This window comes from Talpa occidentalis, unplaced genomic scaffold, assembly GCF_014898055.3.
Source record: "Talpa occidentalis isolate TD23 unplaced genomic scaffold, MPIMG_talOcc4v2.1 talOcc4.2, whole genome shotgun sequence".
In the NCBI taxonomy this organism is placed as follows: domain Eukaryota; kingdom Metazoa; phylum Chordata; class Mammalia; order Eulipotyphla; family Talpidae; genus Talpa; species Talpa occidentalis.
The window spans coordinates 100,097,866-100,115,826 of record NW_023602073.1 but is presented as its reverse complement, the minus strand read 5'-3'; the positions used below and the strand labels follow the sequence as shown (position 1 = coordinate 100,115,826).

Here is a 17,961-nt window from a genome sequence, read left to right as displayed (position 1 = left end):
TGCTTCAGGTAAGTCAATAGTTTTGAATGGTCTCCCCTAGAGGTCTCAACATTTTCTTCTATCCTAACCATGTTCTGTCTGTTTTTCTTTTCCACATCATGTTCTCCATCATTCCTGAGGTTGATCCTCAAACTCTCAAACTGACTCTTTCTTATGTTTCTAATACTGTAGAGGGTGCTTTAGATACCGAGTAGAATTGTTAGGACATATTCTCCCCATATCCAACCTTACCCTGAAATATCATATTGCACTTTGATAATAGGACACACAATTGAACTGAATTTTTCCGTTTTTCTTTACACAGATATATGGTGATAGAGTTGTTTTCTTTAACATACTTTGGTTATAGGTCTTTTGCTGTTTAAGAACCTAGGAATAGGCATCACTAAATATACTATATATGCATACATACTGATATAAACAAACATATCCTTTTGTGCCATCTCTCATTGCTCATACTGTGAAACCCAATTGTATTTTTCTTCAGGCTAACTTCCTTCTTTGTGAGTTAATAATGTCTTGAAAATTGGACAACCATTATCTCCAATCAAAATTTAGTCAATAGTCAATCATCAATAGTTTTCACAATCCTACTACACACATTCAGATTTGGAGGAATTCTCCAAGGTACAAAGTTTGGGTTCTCTTTATGTTACTGTAACTACTTAAGAGATGTGAATATGTCAGTCTTTGCCATATAATTGGGGTCGAAGTTTATCAAAAGTACCAGAGCCCAATTTAGTTTCACTTTGTTGACTGAAGTGATAAGCATACATTATGGCAGTTATAGTATTAGTTCCAGTCATGTTTTTGCAATTCTATTCTTGCTGTTAGTTTTATGTTATACTCATATGGTCTTGAATTACAAATGAATCACATTTCCCAGACTACTAGATTCTTATGCAAAATATTTATCAGCTATCATAGAAAGAGATGGCAGATTAAGTTAATTTTAAATATACCCTTTACGTAGGCTGAAAGTATTTTCTAACTTCTGAGGTTCTAATTGGGGAGGTTATTATATTTGGTGTTCATTTTACACACTTGTAACTATAGTTGTGGAATTTTAATAGTTGGATCAGAACTACCTTCAGTCTAACAGATTTCACATGGACTCATCATTTATTACAGAATATCAAAGGGTTTCTGGGAAAGCAAAAGTACATTTCTTATTAACTAGAATTGAATTTCTGGTCTATTCAGGGGAATATCTTTGCATTAAAGCAGTTATGTTACTTCCTAATTACCCGTGAATCACTGAAAACCTCTTCAAAAGACTTGAAATGTGGGGTTCTTTACTATATCTGGTACGCTAATGTTGAAATTAAAGATGGGCTTAGATAAGAGATCTTATTTTCCTTTTAAATAAATGTGCCTTTTCCATTAGATTATTGTCTCTATGGTTGTCCCACTGAGCTGTAAATTATTCCCATTATTTTATCATGTGCTTCATTTCTGTCGTCCTGGAAACAAAGCATAATTGCCTTTTTAATATTTATGTATTTTATTCAAATGACTCTTTTTAACTAAAGGAAAAATGAACTCTAACTGTTGAAGGGCATGCCAATTCTAATCTCTATAAAACTTCCTTTTCATCCCATTGTTTCTTTTTTGTCTTTCTCTTATATTAGTTCTATAATATGAACTTCAGTGCAGATATTGATATAATTCTTCAATATTTATTAAAAATTCTGTTTAATGGTAAAATATTCGTATTATTTACAAAACAGGAATGTGACAATCCAATGTTTCAGGTTATATTAAATGTCATTGCTAGTAAACCATTCTCCTTACAGCATTCAAAAATATTTTGAAAAAAGTTGGTTCTGACCCCTTATTATCTACTATCTTGCTATAGTTCTCAAATAATGACACTTTATTTTTATAATGAATAGTTCATTAAAGATTGGCTATTTTACAGTGGTTTCTCAATCTGGACCAAAAAAAAAAAAAACAACTATTGGTGTGTAGAAAATTAAAACTAATTACATTAAAACATTGATTTTCCTTTAATAACATTTGTTTCAATGTCTAAAAATAATTTGGGGAATTATATGTAAATATACTAGGAACATTACAGTAAATCATGATATGGCATATTTTCATCTCAAATATTGCCATCATAACTTAAGAAAAAGAAAAAAATGCAAGAAATCTAGTATTTAAAATAGAAATAAACAGATTGTAAAAACAGATTTCAGTTTTCGAGAAAGAAATTATTGTATGAACTAGAAAAATAAAAATCTAATTTTTTTTTAAACAGCATAATCCTAACCTTTGACTTCAAACTCAGAGCACAGCAATCACTACAGATATTCTTGAGTCAAAGAATATTCTTAAAAAATATTTATAAATGAATATTGCACACAGTGGAAAAAAATTAAAAATACTTTCAAGAAAAAAATACATAGTATTTATAGATTCTTCCAAGTTTGGAAATGATCAATTCTCATGGTTATGTCAGTTTTAGTGGGACATTGATAGAATTCTTCCTGTCTTTGAGTCAAGTCTACTGTGTTATGTCAAAAGCTTGCAAACGTTACCCAATACATCACCAAATTTATGTAATAAAACTTAAATTTGACAATTTTTAAGATTTTTTTGTAAGATCAGATTGGAATTTCTTCAAATTATGTATTCTATCTTTAAGTGAGTAGATTTTTTTAACAGTTTTGAACTAATATGAATTACAAATTCTGGTTCAACCACAAGTAAAGCAGTGCCACTTTAAAGACTGAACTTTTTTTCTACTAGACTCTTTGTTAGAGCAGTTTTAGTTTCACAGCATAATTGAAAGGAAGATATAGATTCCCCATGTACCTCCCGCCCATATACATGCATAGCCTCCCTCATTATTAACATCCCCATCAGAGTTGTACATTTGTTATAACTGATGAATTAATCTACACAGCATTATCACCCAGAGCCCATAGTTTGCATTTGGGTTCATTCTCGATGTACATTCTATGTGTTTGGACAAATGCAAAATGATATGTATCCTCCATTATGGTGTCACAAAAAGTAATTTCATGTCCTAAAAATCCTCCATGCTCTGCATATTCATTCCTTCCCCCAAATCCTTGGCAACCACTGATCTTTTTCTGTCTCTACACAGTTTTGCCTTTTCCAGAATATCATATAGTTGGAATCCCATAGTATGTAGTCTTTTCAAAATGGCTTATTTCATTTAGTAATATGAATGTTTTATATCATGTCTTTTCATGGATTGATTACTCATTTATTTTAGTGCTGAATAATATTCCATTGTCTGGATGTTTCAGCTTATTATTATCCGTTCACTACTAACAAACATTTCAGTTGTTTCCAAGTATTGAGAATTATGAATGAACATGCTACAAATGAATATTATGTGTACTTTTTTTGCTACTAGAAGTTGTGTCTCTGAGTAAAATCTAAAGTGCTCAATTGCTGGACTGTGTGGTAAGAGTATGATTAGTTTTATAAAAAACAATCAAACTCTTTTCCAAAATCTCCATACCATTTTTCAACAATGAATGAGTTATCTTACTGCTCTATACTCTTGCCAACATTTGGTGCTGTAACTGTTCCTATTTTTGGACATTCTATGAGGTATAAAATGGTATCTCGGTGCTTTAATTTACATTTCCCTGATGAAATATTATTTGTAGCATCTTATTATAAGCTTATTTACCTTGTCTTCATTGCTAAGGTAACTGATAGTGTTTTACATACCTATTTTTAATGAATTTTTTTCTTTGGAATGGTATAAGGTCTATATTAGATTCAGAGTGTGTGTGTGTGTGTGTACGTGCATATTTATATTATACAGTTGTTCTAGCATCATTTGTTGAAGAGATTATCTTTCTCCATAGTATTACTTTGTTCCTTTGTGTAGTGTAATTGCCTACAGAAATTTTTTGATATATTCATGTTGCAGAGGAATAACTATATGACTATCAAATTTGAACATCCAGGGACCATTGAGTTCTAATCTAAGGAATGTGAGCACAAGTAATGTCTACTACTTATAATCTCCCACAAATTTCCATTCCTTTCTGTCCCCTTAATGTACCTAACAGCAAACCTCTAGATGGTTAATCACCAAAGATAACTATTTGAACTACCTTAGAATAAGAATGAGAAGTAAATATCTATTATGCTAAACCCCTGAAGTCATCATATATGGTAGTATTATTTAACCAGAATATAGTACATTATAGTATAATTATAATTTCCCTAAGAATCTACAGCAAATTGTTTTATAAAACTCTGCTTTATTTACAATGGGTTTAAAATTATAGCATTTTTTAAAACTATAATACAAATTTAACTTTCTTGCATAGGATTAAATTATAAAGGTGTGTTTAGTAGCATTAAGTATATGTCTCTAAAACCTAAATATCATTGAGAACTGAATACTTTTACAGGTTTTATAATATCCCATTTTATATATTTTTGATGTATGGCCATTAGCACAATCATCAAGACAGTTCCTTATAGATATATCACCTTTAAAAATCATTGCTTTGATAATTAAGGTAAGAATGAAATAGATTTTATATATTTTACCTGGTTAGAATATATTTTATTCAAGTCACTTAAACTTTTATATTTTTTCTTAAATTATTTGAATTTCAGCACTATAATTGTTTTTAGGTTCACACCTCTACAAATGTATATTATTATACCACATCCATCACAAAAGCAGGGAGAGCCCTAAACCATAGTATAGTGAGATCTATCCCCTCACTTTCCCTTTTTGATAACCTCAGTTGCAGTCAGATTTTAAGAGCTAGTTTTGGTTTAGTATGTCCTTTGCTTTGTTTTTCATATCCACATATGAGTGAAATAATCTAGTATTTTTCTTTCTCCTTGTGATATATATTTTAGCATAATCTCCTTTAGTTCCATCCATGTTGTGACAAATGGCAAAATTTCTTCTTTGTTTTATAGTTTAGTAGTATTCCTTTGTGTATATATACCACATCTTTACCAGTTATTGGTCCTTACTTTATCTTAGCTATTGTAAATAGTGTTGCATTGAACACAGCAGTGCTTATATCCCTTTGAAATGCTACTTACATGTTTTTGGATAGATACCTAAGGAGATTGCTAGATAATATGGTAGATTTATTTTTAATATTTTGAGAAAACTCCATACTATTTTCCATAGAGGCTAGATAGTCTATATTCTCATACCACCAGTTTATGAATGTTCCTTTTTCCCATACCCTCACCAGCCTTTGTTTCTGGTCTTTTTGATATGGGCCATTCTCATAGTTGTGAGATGGTATCTCATTGTGGTTTTTATTTGCATTTCTATGATATGTGATGATGAGCATATTTTCTATTTGCCTCTGGGCCATTTGTATGTCTTCTTTGGAGAAGTATCTATTTAACTCTTCTCCCAATTTTTGATTGCTGATTTATTTTTGTTTTGTTAAGTTTTATGAGCTCTCTGTAGATTTTGGATATTAGCCCCCTGTTGGATGTATGTTGTGCAAAAGGTAGGATATCTTTCATTTTAGTGATAGTTTCTTTTACTGTACAGAAGCTTTATAATTTGATGTAGTCCCATTTGTTCGTTTTTTCTTTTGTGTCCCTTGCCATTGTAGTTGAGCCCCTAACTCAATATAAGTTGAGACATCCCTGAAGTTAGTATCAAAGTATATTGCCTATGTTTTATGTATGTTTTGCTTTCTGGATATGTATCCAAGTATTTGATCCATTTTGAATTAATATTTTTGACTATGTTGTAAAATAGTGGCCTAGTCGCATTGAAGTAGGAATGTTTCCAAATATATTTTGTGATGATATCATTACATTAATACCAAAAAGAAGACAATTATTTCACCAAAAATGAAAACTACAGACCAATGTCTCTGAATAACCCAGGTATAAACATACTCAAAAAATTCTTGGCACACTGAATTGAACAATATATTAAAATGATTGCATTCCATGACCAAAGGGATTTGCTTCAGGGATGCAAGGATGGTTCAACATTCACAAATCAATTAATGTAACTCAAAACATCAACCATATTAAAGATAAATAAAATTATGGTAATATCAATAGATACAGAGAAAGCATTTGCCAAAATCCAACAGCTATTTACCAAAAAAAAAAAAACTTTGCAATAAAATGGGGGATAGAAGAAACATACTTCAATCTCATAAAAGCCTCATATGACAAACACACAGCTAATATCATACTCAGTGAAAAACTGAAAGCTTTTTCTCTAAAAAGAAAAATATACTTCTATATTAAAAAGTAACTGCAAATTAACATAGTACTAGAAAGTTTAGCTAGAGAAATTAGGCAAGAATGGAAAGAATCCAAATTGGAACATAAAAAATTAAACTATCAAGATATGCAGACAATACACTTAGAAAACCCTAAAGATGCCACTAAAAGGTACTAGAAACAATAAATCAGTGCTGTAAATTTATCAGCTACAAAATCAATATACAAATGATTGTCACATTCCTATCTGCAATCAACAACCTAGTAGAGAAATAAATTAACAATCCCATTTACATCACATAAAAATGAATTAAGTATTGGGTCTCCCCTGGTGGCGCAGTGGTTGAGCGCTGGGCTGCGAAGCTGCCTGCACCCTCTGCAGTGCTGGTTTGATCCCCTGCCACTGGCAAGGGTCCCACATGGCGTGACAGACCTCTCCTGCCATGCCCGCTGCTCCCCTCAGGAGTGTATTTCCTTGGTCTGCCTGTTCTGTTCCCCGCTCTGGCTCTGGTGAATTCTCTCACCCTCCCGTGCTTCTGACTGTACCCAGTGCTTATATAAATAAATAAATAAATCTTTAAAAAAAAATGAATTAAGTATTTAGGGAAAACATAACAAAAGAGAAAACCTGTATGATGAAAACTATTAGACATTTTTAAAAGAAACAAGACTCAAGGAAATGGAAAGTTACTCCATGCTTATGGATGGGAAAATTGACATTGTTAAAATGTTAATAAACAGTCTTAATGCAATCCCTAGCAAGATTCTAATAGCTTTCTGAAAGGAAATACAGCAAACTTCGCTTAAATTTCTATACAATCACAAAAGACCCAAATTGCCAAATTAACTATGAGAAAAAATAAAATGGAAGCATTATATTTTCATTCTTCAAATTATAGTACAAACTATAGTAATCAAAACAGAAAGGTATTGGGATACAAATAGACACAAAGATCAATGGAGTAGAATTGAAAAACCAGAAATAAACCTGCACTTACATACACAGTCAATTTATGACAAAGGAGCCAAGAACCTTCAATAGAAAAAAGAAAGTCTATTAAATAAATGCTGCTGGGAAAATTTTTATGTTAAATTAATATAGCCTGAGGATAAATGGTGGTGAAAAGAAATGTTCAAGTAATTAAATATTTTTCAGGTTAACTCTATCTTTACTGATTTTATGCTTCATTGGTCTATCAATTACTAAAATAATGTCCTGGAAGTATCTAACATAATAGTTGATTTGTCTATTTCTCTTTGCAGGTCTGTTTGTCACATATATTTTGATACTTTTTCTGTAAAAAATATTTTATTGTATTATTGTATTATTTTTACTGAGTAGTACTTCAGACATATTACCACACCATGCCCACCCCCCCAAAAAAAAAAAAATCCATAGTCCTCCACTACAGACCACTGAGTATCTTCCATTGTTTCTCTTCTCTCTCCACCCTCTATATATATAGTAGACTTAATTCTGCAGTCAGATTTCTCGGGTTTGTTTTCATTAGGTTTGTCGATGTTCCTTTGTTATGTCACTTTATATGCCACATCTGAGTGAAATCATCCTGCATTTGTCTTCCTCCCAGAGAAAGGCCCACAAGGGTCAAAGACAAGGAGCTTCCATGTCCTCAGAACAAGTTACTCTCACCTCAGTGTATTATCAATCAACTTTCTGGGAACAGTTTTTACAGGGATTTTTATTATATAGCGAGCATGATTTATTTAATTATTGACATTGTGGTTGAATTCAATCTCCAGCTCATCTCCCCTGCCAAGAGGATATAGGCTGATATTACATGGCTCAAAGACCCAACCCTCTAATCACAGAGTTGGGTTTTCTGGGGTAGTATGTTCCCATTCTGTGTCATTTCATTATCATAAACTACCCAGGAGTCAAAAACATAAGCCACCTTATTCTCATAAGCTGTGGTATGACCCTAGGGTCCCACAATGAATAAAAGACACTCATTACTTAAAAAATTCTGCAGGTTTAGACATTACATCTCAGGAACCAGACACAAAAACAAGTCAATTTCTTTATTATATGACAGCAATCTATATTTTGAGGAAACATTCTAGAAACACAGGATCTATAACAAAAAATTCATAACAGAAAAATATAGAGGTTGATCTGTCAATAAAAGGGACTTTAGTATACAAATATTGCTAATTATTAGAAGCTAAATAATCATGATAGTTGGATTGCAAATTTAGCAGCTTCAGTAAATTTTATGCTCAAGTTTATCAACTTCATTCATATTACTAAAAATCACAATAAATAACATTCATAGATTTTCAGGGGTATAAAATATTATGTACTTTAAATATTTAATCTCTCAATCTCAGAATATTTCTGCAAGTGGGCATTATTATTTCTTCCTATGAGGCAAAATATTACTTAAAGATGGAGGCATAACATTACTTAAAGATGCACATAAGCATCAGAACAAAGACTGAATCCATCAATAAGACAGTTTGAAATACCTGAATTCATTTTATAAAGACAAATTGCTTAACTTGCCCTAAAGCTATAGAAATTTGTTTGATTCACTTTAACATTTGTTCAAATAATACAAAATGAATAATATACATAACAATTTTAACTAATTTTTTTTTTGTAATTTCAGGGAAGGGAACTTATATCTCACTTGCTTTTGTGGAAAAGAAAATAAAAATCCCTCTCCTCTATTAAGTTCTCAACTAGAAAACATTTAGCAAACATTAACAAGGGAAAAAGCAAAGAGGAATTTATGATACATTTCATAAGCGTTTATAATGTACATGTAAGCAAGTCTATATTTGTTATATTGATAACTTATAGTTGAATGATTTCATGAGCCTATATTTATATTTTTAGCCATGAATGCTGAAATATACAGTTATAATTCAGAATCTGTGCTCACCGATACTTAGGCTCTGTGGACATTTTCAGGGGTAGATTTATAGGATTTTTTTTTAAATTTTGTGTTACTCAATTTAAATGTCAAGCAAGTAGATAAACACCTTAGTTTATGGTCAAGTCACCATTTCAGAAAAAAAAATTAGTAGCTAACCCCAATTTCTTGAAAACATACTATTTCTGGTTTTTATTTTAATTTTAAAGCAGGTCATTATTAATGTATAATTAATATAGTCTAAAATCCTTGTGAAACATTACATCCCACAATTTTCATGTATACACATTACTATAGAAGAGTTTGCTTTATATTAACCATCTCCTATGCATCCTATTACTCCTACATTAAAAAAAAAAGGTAGAATAATTATTGGAATAAGTGCTACAGAAGAGTTACACAAGAGGCAATGTAGAAATACAAAGGATAAAATGCCTGTATCTTGAAGTTAACATGGAATATCAGAGTCATATTTGAATCTTGAAACAAATTAAAATGGAATTTATAACAGTCATTTTAAAGAAAATTAATTAAAAGGAAGGGACATAAGAAAAATGGTTTGGCATCAAAACTTAGTGACAGATGAAGCTAGATCTTAGAGCTACATTTTGAGGAATCTCTTATTATAGGCTCTAATTCAGGAGTTTTAAATCTAAAGGCAATAAGAAAACATGAAGAATTTTATGCAGGATGATACCATGATTAGACATATTTTAAGTTATTTGTGTGGTATTGTGAAAAGAGAATTTATTGACTTTCATAAAGTGATATTAGTATATATGTTCTGAAATATAACAAATACACTCAAAAGTCCACAATTCATAAATTCATAATTTGATCAAATTTTCACCAAGTGGCCATACATGTAACCAGTTTCCAGATCAAAATAGAGAACACGGAACATTGTCAGCCTCACAAAAAGAAACTTGTAACTTCTCCCAGATACCCATATTCCCCTCGAAAGAGAAACTTATGCTGAGTTCTAAGATCAAATATTACTTTTCCTAATTTTGAATCATATATAAACAAAATCATACATCATGCACATTTTTATCCTGGCTTTTGTCACTGAGTATTACACTGGCAAGAACAATTGATATTGTTATGCTTAGTAGTGGGTTATTTGCTTGCAAATCCATTCTACAATTTACTCAAATATGTGTATCTATTTGACTTTTATATATAACTTTTCAGTTAGAGGTGATTATAAATACTCATACTGTGAACACTTCTAAATATATGTCTGTTGGTGTTCATTTTTATACATTTTTGTGGAGTCTAGACAAGGTTATGGAATTCTGCATCAGGGATATATCCTTATTCAGGTTTAATATATACTGAGACAGATTTCTAAAACATTTTGAGTTTGAGATGTCTGTAACTGTGTAGGTAGAAAGGTTAAAGAGCAAGTGAAAACATCACTCAGGTTCTCAGGACAACCATATAGGAGTAATTATGGGAGAGCTATCAACATCTAGGGGTAAAGACACAGTGGGGGGAATGAGATTACTAGGGGCATACAATAAAGATCAAGAAGAGAGAGTGACAAGGAAACTTCTAGGATATCCTTTACTTCCAAGTGGATGAAGAGGAATTCATAGCATTTGGAGAGGAAAAGTGACAATTAGACTAAAATAATAACAAAAGTGGAAATAGGCAAAATACACATATTTCAATAACAGAGTTAGGAAATACATGTTTGCTTTTTTTTAAAGATTTATTTACTTATTTATTTATACAAGCACTGGGTACAGTCAGAGGCACGGGAGGGTGAGAGAATTCACCAGAGACAGAGCGGAGAGTAGAACAGGCAGAATGATGAAGTACACTGAGGGGAGCAGCGGGTGGCAGGAGAGGTCTGCGCGCCATGTGGGACCCTCACCCGGCAGCTGGGGATCGAACCTGCGCTGCAGAGGGTGCGGGCAGCTTTGCAACCCAGTGCTCAACCGCTGCACTCAACCACCACGCCACCGGGAGGGCCTAGGAAATATATGTTAAAGGAAAGTGGGATTGAAATGTCTTCTCTTGAATTTAGTACCTAGGAGGTCACTGAACTCATAATGACTATGTCAGTGGAAGTAGGTATTATAGACCAAATGATTATAGAAAACTAGTGAGGGAATCCAGGTGTAAGTGGCAGATTACATCTTGATTGCTTTAGTGGATTATATGGACACATGAAAGAGATTTCTAAAACATTGAGAAAATAGTTTGGGAAAATATGTTTGTTGTCTATTATGCAAGTTTACTGGTGCATGGTGTACATTATTTCTTTTTTTCTATTTATGGAATACATTACACTAGTATTTTTTAAAATAGAATTGTTGCTCATTGATATTATTTGTAGTAATGAATTGTACCACAGTTAACTAGTTTATTAAAGTAAATCAAACTAAAGAAAAATATTAGTATTTTCCCATTAATTAGTAAAATCCACAAATTTCTTTAAGATTACCCCCAAGTTGTGCCAGAGTAGTTAGTAACTGTTGCATACTGGTCCTGCCACAGCAGCCTATTCATCAGAATTTAAAATTAGTGTGACAGGAACACTTTGACAGCTAGTTCCCTCATGGATACAAACTCTCAGCAAATAGCAACATCTATTTTGCTCTCAGGAGAAATAGGTGAATGAAAATATGAAAGAAATGTGATTGTGTGGCTTTATAGTAATTGGCTCTTCGCAATTCATGCTGGTTTGGTTTTGAAACCTTAAAAGCCATATTTCAGAAAATATCTCTTCTTATGTAATAAAAAGAGACCAAATGCCCACTGATGAACAAACTGACTTTTAGTTTCAGTTATTTATGGTTATCTGTAAGGTATTTTGTACAAATTTTTGTTCTAAAGTAGTTTATTAGGGCCTCCCTAGTGGTGCAGGGGTTTAAGTCTCAGCACTATCAAGCTATGGCCAGACACTACAGCATGAGTTTGATCCCCGCCCAGGGAGCCAAACCACATGGCGCAGCAGACATCTCCTGTCTCTCCCGCTGCTCCCCTCAGCAGTGTATTTCAGTCAAATCACCTGTCCTGCTCCCCACTCTGTCTCTGGTGAATCCTCGAATCCTCGTACCCCCAACACTTATGGCCTATACCCCAGTTCTTGTATGCATAAACAAATAAAAATAGTCTTAAAAAATAATAAAGTAGTTTAACAAAGTACGCATGTATTATAGTTTTTTCATGTGTATATGTGCTTGAAAATAGAGCCATTTGTCTTCTGTTTTTTGTGTTTTGTTTTTTTTTTTTTCCCTGAGCTAATGGCATTTAAGTTACTGGGAAGACTTATTTCCTTGAATTAATATTTATATGTATAAAAGTAGATTATTTGTTGCTAAGCAAACTGTAAACATGTTCTTACGACACAACAAATGTAAATACATAGAATTATGTTTGTGAAACAAAGAACACATCTTAGACTAAGATCCACAGCATCAAGGAGCAACTAAACTTTAAGACTATACAGTCAAAGGGAAACATATGCCATTCGTAGCAACATGGATAGAGCTGGAAGGGATTATGCTATCATTCTCAAAAAAGGAAAAGATAAATACCAGATGGTTTCACTTATATGTGGAAAGGTCAGACAAAGACAAACCTTTGACCTTAGACTTGAGGCATCCAGGATGGGAGAGGGAGAAAGATTGGAAAGAGGGAGGGGTGAAAACAGGAGTGGGAAGAGCACATTGGACTATGACTAAAGCTACCAAAAGGGCGATGTGATGGGGTAGAAGCACAGTGAAAGTGAAGTCCAAAGGAGGATTACTGGGGCTTTGGTAGTGGGTCTAGTAAAGTAACATACATAAACCCCTAAGATATAAATTGTGATGTAAGTAAATGTTAACTCAATAAATATAATTTTACAAAAAAAAAAAAAAAACCAAAAAAAAAAAAAGAATATGGGTCAAAATTAGATTCCAGTGATGTCTATACCTCTCACAAATATACTAAAAATCATTCAATTGTATACTTTAGACAGGTGCACCTTATGACATAAAATGACATCTGAATAAAGTTGCTAAAATTAAAAACCAAATATTCTTTGCCATAGCAGTTACAGATCTGAGACTTAACCTCTAGGCCACCAAGGAGGCCCAATTACTCATGTACTTTTGAAAAAAGAATATAGTTGTTCAATTTAAAATCAAAACAATCTTAAGGTCCTAAGGTGCCATCATATTTTTGTCATTATCATAGTAAAAGAATTATAACAGTCTCTGAATTTAATGAGCAAGTGATACATTCTAGTACTGCCGATACATTGCATAATGATATAATTACTTATGACAATAATATAGCAAAATATTTCACAAAGTATAAATATACATGGTCCTTTGACTTGTTAAGTCAATTCCAGAGGATTTATTACAAAACAGTAATTTAAGGAATATCCTGGCACAGTGTAGCATTATTGTAATAGTGAACATAATACTACTTAAAATAATCTCAAAACACTGTGGATTAGTTTGGTTGAGCTACTATAGCAAAATACTACAGATGTGGAATCCTAAACAACAAGAAATTATTTCCCATAGTTTTAGAATCTGGGAAGTCTAAGATTAAGGTGGCAGTACCAGATATTGGTTCATTTTTTTTCCCTATGAGAGATGGTATGTATACATAAATGATGTATCTACCTCACACCATAAACAGCAATCAGTTCCAGAAAGATAAAAGATTTAATGTAAAAGACAAACTTACACACTACTAGAAAAAATACTGAAAAATATTTTCATGACCTCAGAATAGGAAAGGATTTCATAAGCAAGATATATGAAATAAATTATACAATACACAGGCATAACATGTACTACATTGAACATAAAAAATATTATACCATAAACCATCATCTCTAAAAGAATTACAAAGTCATGCTTGCATATAAAAAGACAAATCATACTTGAAACACTTTCTGGAAAAAGATACTTGCCACTACCATATTGTTGACAATGAATTGGCATTCTGAATGTATATAGAACTTCTTAAATGAGGAGAAAACAAGCATTCCAATGGAAACTATGTGTCCAATAATGGTAAATATGTATTCAACTTACTTAGTAATTGTGGAAATATAAATTAAAAGCACAATGAATTATCTTTTCACCCTTCCCATATCTTTCACCCTTTCCAAATGTCACCCTACACAAATAAAGTCATATGGTAATTTCACTTATCGGTTAGACATTAAACAGGTAAACCTTCATGAATAGTTGGTCTAGCATTTTGACATTAGATAGTAGAATTGCAAATTCACAGATTCTATTTTCAGTAATCTATACTTCAGTATATTTCCTAGATAAATATACTCGCAATATGCTCCTGGAGACTTGTACAAGATTGTGCATAGCAGTGTTATTCTTAATTGGGTTAAAAACAAGTCATAAAAAGAGCTACCATCAATAAAAAGTATGAATAATCAGCAAATTATAACAAAAAGTCAAAGCTATACAACTGTATTAAAAATATCATCTTTTTCTTCTATGTGTCTCTTTTACTCCTCATACAGAAAAATTCACTTCTAACATTTCTGGTCACCAAACATGTGAGTGTTTTTACCTCTGCACCAAGCATTTCTCATGATACCACCTGAGTATGCTATTTAATCCAACGTGGAATTCCACAGGGTAAGGGGTCAGTCCCACCAGGTTGCTTACACACTTCAGATGCCAACTGAAAGTAGTAAATCCCTACCCACAACTTCTGTCAGACTTGGTTACAAATTAGAGGTTGCCATGCCTTGCTCCTCAGGTTCAACTGATTTACTAGATTTGCTCAAAGAACACAAGAAAACACTTATCTACCTTGATCATTTTATTAGAAGATATGGTAAAGGATATCACTGAAATAAAGGATATCACTGAGCAGCCAGATCAAATGGTCCATAGGACAAGGTACATAGAATAAGTTCCCTGAGCACGGGAACTTCTGACTTGAAAAATATCTGTATTACCTATTGAAAAAATCACAAGTTTAAAAAAATCCAATAGGAAAGTAACTCTTATTTATCTGATTTCCATTTCAATTGAAAACAAATACAAATAGCAACCAGATCAAAAACAAATTAGAAAGCCTTCTTTTGACTTTATGAGCTATTTATCATGGGTAACAGACAGTGATACAGTGTTATGATTAAAACCCAGATAAATTAAAAAACAAAAGAAATACCTTCACAGTTCAGTGGGCTAGAGTTTTTGGTATCAAAAACCTAAAGACACCTCAATAAATGACCATGCACAAAAATACACTACTTTCCAGCAAAAACACAGTGAAAATATTTTCACCAGAAACAAAGGCATAACATATAAAATAGATAAAACAAATTGTTGATTTCTCTGTCAGCAATCAGAAAACATGTTTCCTATTGAAGTCAAATATGTAGAAATTCAGGACAATAAACAAAACAACAATAAAAGATTAAAAAACATTAATCCTGGAGCTTTCTTTGATCCTCCTTTCTATCTAATCCCAAAACAGACACACACAGACAATTAAATCTTACCTTATTGGAGACCTGTCTTCTAAGACTGGAAACATCATTTTAATGAAAGATGTTTTTCATAATGCTGGAAATCTTTTGGCCTAAGTTCCATGTCATCTGACAAAAGAAAGTGAAGTTATAGCTATAGAAGTGAATAGGCTTCTGGAACTAATTGGGGCTACTCTATTTTGCCCTGTATTAGACAACCATCAATTATACCACAAAGGCATTAGAACTTATGGCTACTAATAAACAATGGGCACTGAGCCTATCAGTGTGGGAAAATGTTTTGATAACTAAAAAGTGAATATAAAGATATTAAGGGTATGTGAACAGTTATTTTTTTAAAGAGTATTTATGAAACTATCTCCAAATTAGCTGAGATTTAAATGTAACATATTTGCCTCTTAGAGGAAATGATGAGGCCAGGAAACAACACCCATGACAATTTATTTTAAATAAGGATTTGCAAAGTTTTTTATTATCTGGAGTGAATGAGAATAAATTATGAATTGTAGTTTGTAGGAATGTTTTTCTACTATCATTCAGTGGTTAGATTCTCAAGGCATTATCTTGGTCAGTCATGTCTAAAATTTATACATAATTATGCAAGTCTATAAGATAAAATAAACCATGCTCTTGTCATTGCTCTTTTTATTCATCATCATTAATTTTGGATTATTCAGATAAGCTCGTATAACTACTAGTGGAATTCTTAAAATTCAAAAATAATGACATTTTACTAACTTTCTACTCTTCCTCTATTTTCTTTTTTTCTCCTGACATGAAAGTATTATGTGTCTTGTCATATAATCATTTAATATTTTATTCTGCAGTTGGTATTTATTTTTCATAATTTCATTTCTTTGTTTGTCTTAAGGTGTGAAGTTCTAAAGACATATATATTGCCAAAAGAATTTTCTTAGAACCCTTAGTGGGGGTCATGTGAATTTACATTCTGAAATTAGAGTGTTTATTATTGTACTTTAATACATGAGGATATCTGATTTTCAAGTCCTCTTTAGTTTTATGCCTTCATCTCTCTCTCTCCCTGGATTAGAATACCTCACATTTTTTTTTTAATTTTTATTTTTTAAGATTTGTTTGTTTGTTTATTTATTTATTTATTTATAAAAGCACTGGGTACAGTTGGAAGTGTGGGAGGGTGAGAGAATTCACCAGAGCCAGAGTGGAGAACAGAACAGGCAGATTGACAAAATACACTGCTGAGGGAGAAGCGGGTGCTGCATGAGAGGTCTGTGCTACATGTGGGACCCTCGCTGGCAGCCGGGGATTGAACCGGCACTGCAGAGGCTGCGGGCAGCTTTGCAGCCCAGAGCTCAACCACTGCGCCACCAGGGGAAGCCCACATTTATTTTTTTAAAACCAGTTTATTTTTTTAATATTAGATTCCCATAGCTGGAAGAGAGTTAGAATTACCAAACTTCAGAAAATTGAGGCCCATCAGGTGTCCTGACATACCAAGGACATGATATTCTAATATATTTTATAGTTGTTTATTACTTCAATGCATAAAATTCTTCATTCTTCTGTATACACATGTAGTGAACTATAATCACCTATATAATTAGAGTGATAGAATACACAAGTTAGTATTCAATTACTTCTTCCCTATAGAATCTTAAAATGAGACCAAAGTATGGATTGAGTTTCAGCTTCTAGATACTGCCTTTATAGTTCAGTAAAAACCCATCAAGAAAACACTATCAAGAATGCTCTTTTAAGCATTCCAGTGGTATTTATAATGTGTGAAATTAGATATGATGCATATGTTACCTACAGTTCACCAAAAGTATATTATTTGTGGTTTACTTCTTTATTTCTAATCTGTGGATTAACAACTCTAAATATTAACAATTTAGACCATAAGTTTATGGTGTTTGTGCCACATTCACTTGAATACATTTTACTGCCAGCATCTCAATATCTAACAACTCAAGACAATGCATTTTTCCAGAACTATTGTTAAGGATATATAACTGATGCTCTCGCATATTGTTAGAACTCACATGAATCATTTTAGCCTTAATTCATCAAAACTTCAAAAAGCATTCTGCTTTTAGTAGATGCTTTTGAAGTTGTGCAGTAAAGATTTTGTATTCTGACAGGGCAAACTAATAAAAATTAAGAAAATAATGAACCATAGAAATCTGTTTAGGTGAGTTAAAACTGAAAATCTCTGGTATTTACCCTCTACTCCCAGGGACTCTATTCAAAACACTCAGCCCTGGGCCTTCCTGCTGGTGCAAAGGGTTAAGCACAGCACTGTGAAACTATCCGCAGACTCTATAGCACGAGTTCAATCCCCAGCCAGCCAGGGGGCTACCCACATGGCACAGC

The 17,961-nt window shown here is 32.5% G+C and overlaps 1 long non-coding RNA gene across 2 annotated transcripts in view; it reads right to left on the bottom strand.

The window, feature by feature from the left end:
• Positions 1 to 17,961, bottom strand: part of LOC119253390 (uncharacterized) — a 57,438-nt gene that overhangs the window by 16,572 nt on the left and 22,905 nt on the right. For both annotated transcript variants that reach the window (XR_008553294.1, XR_005127066.2), the window contains one exon: positions 15,622 to 15,717. This is a non-coding gene — a long non-coding RNA (uncharacterized LOC119253390). The remainder of the gene's footprint in view (positions 1 to 15,621; positions 15,718 to 17,961) is intronic.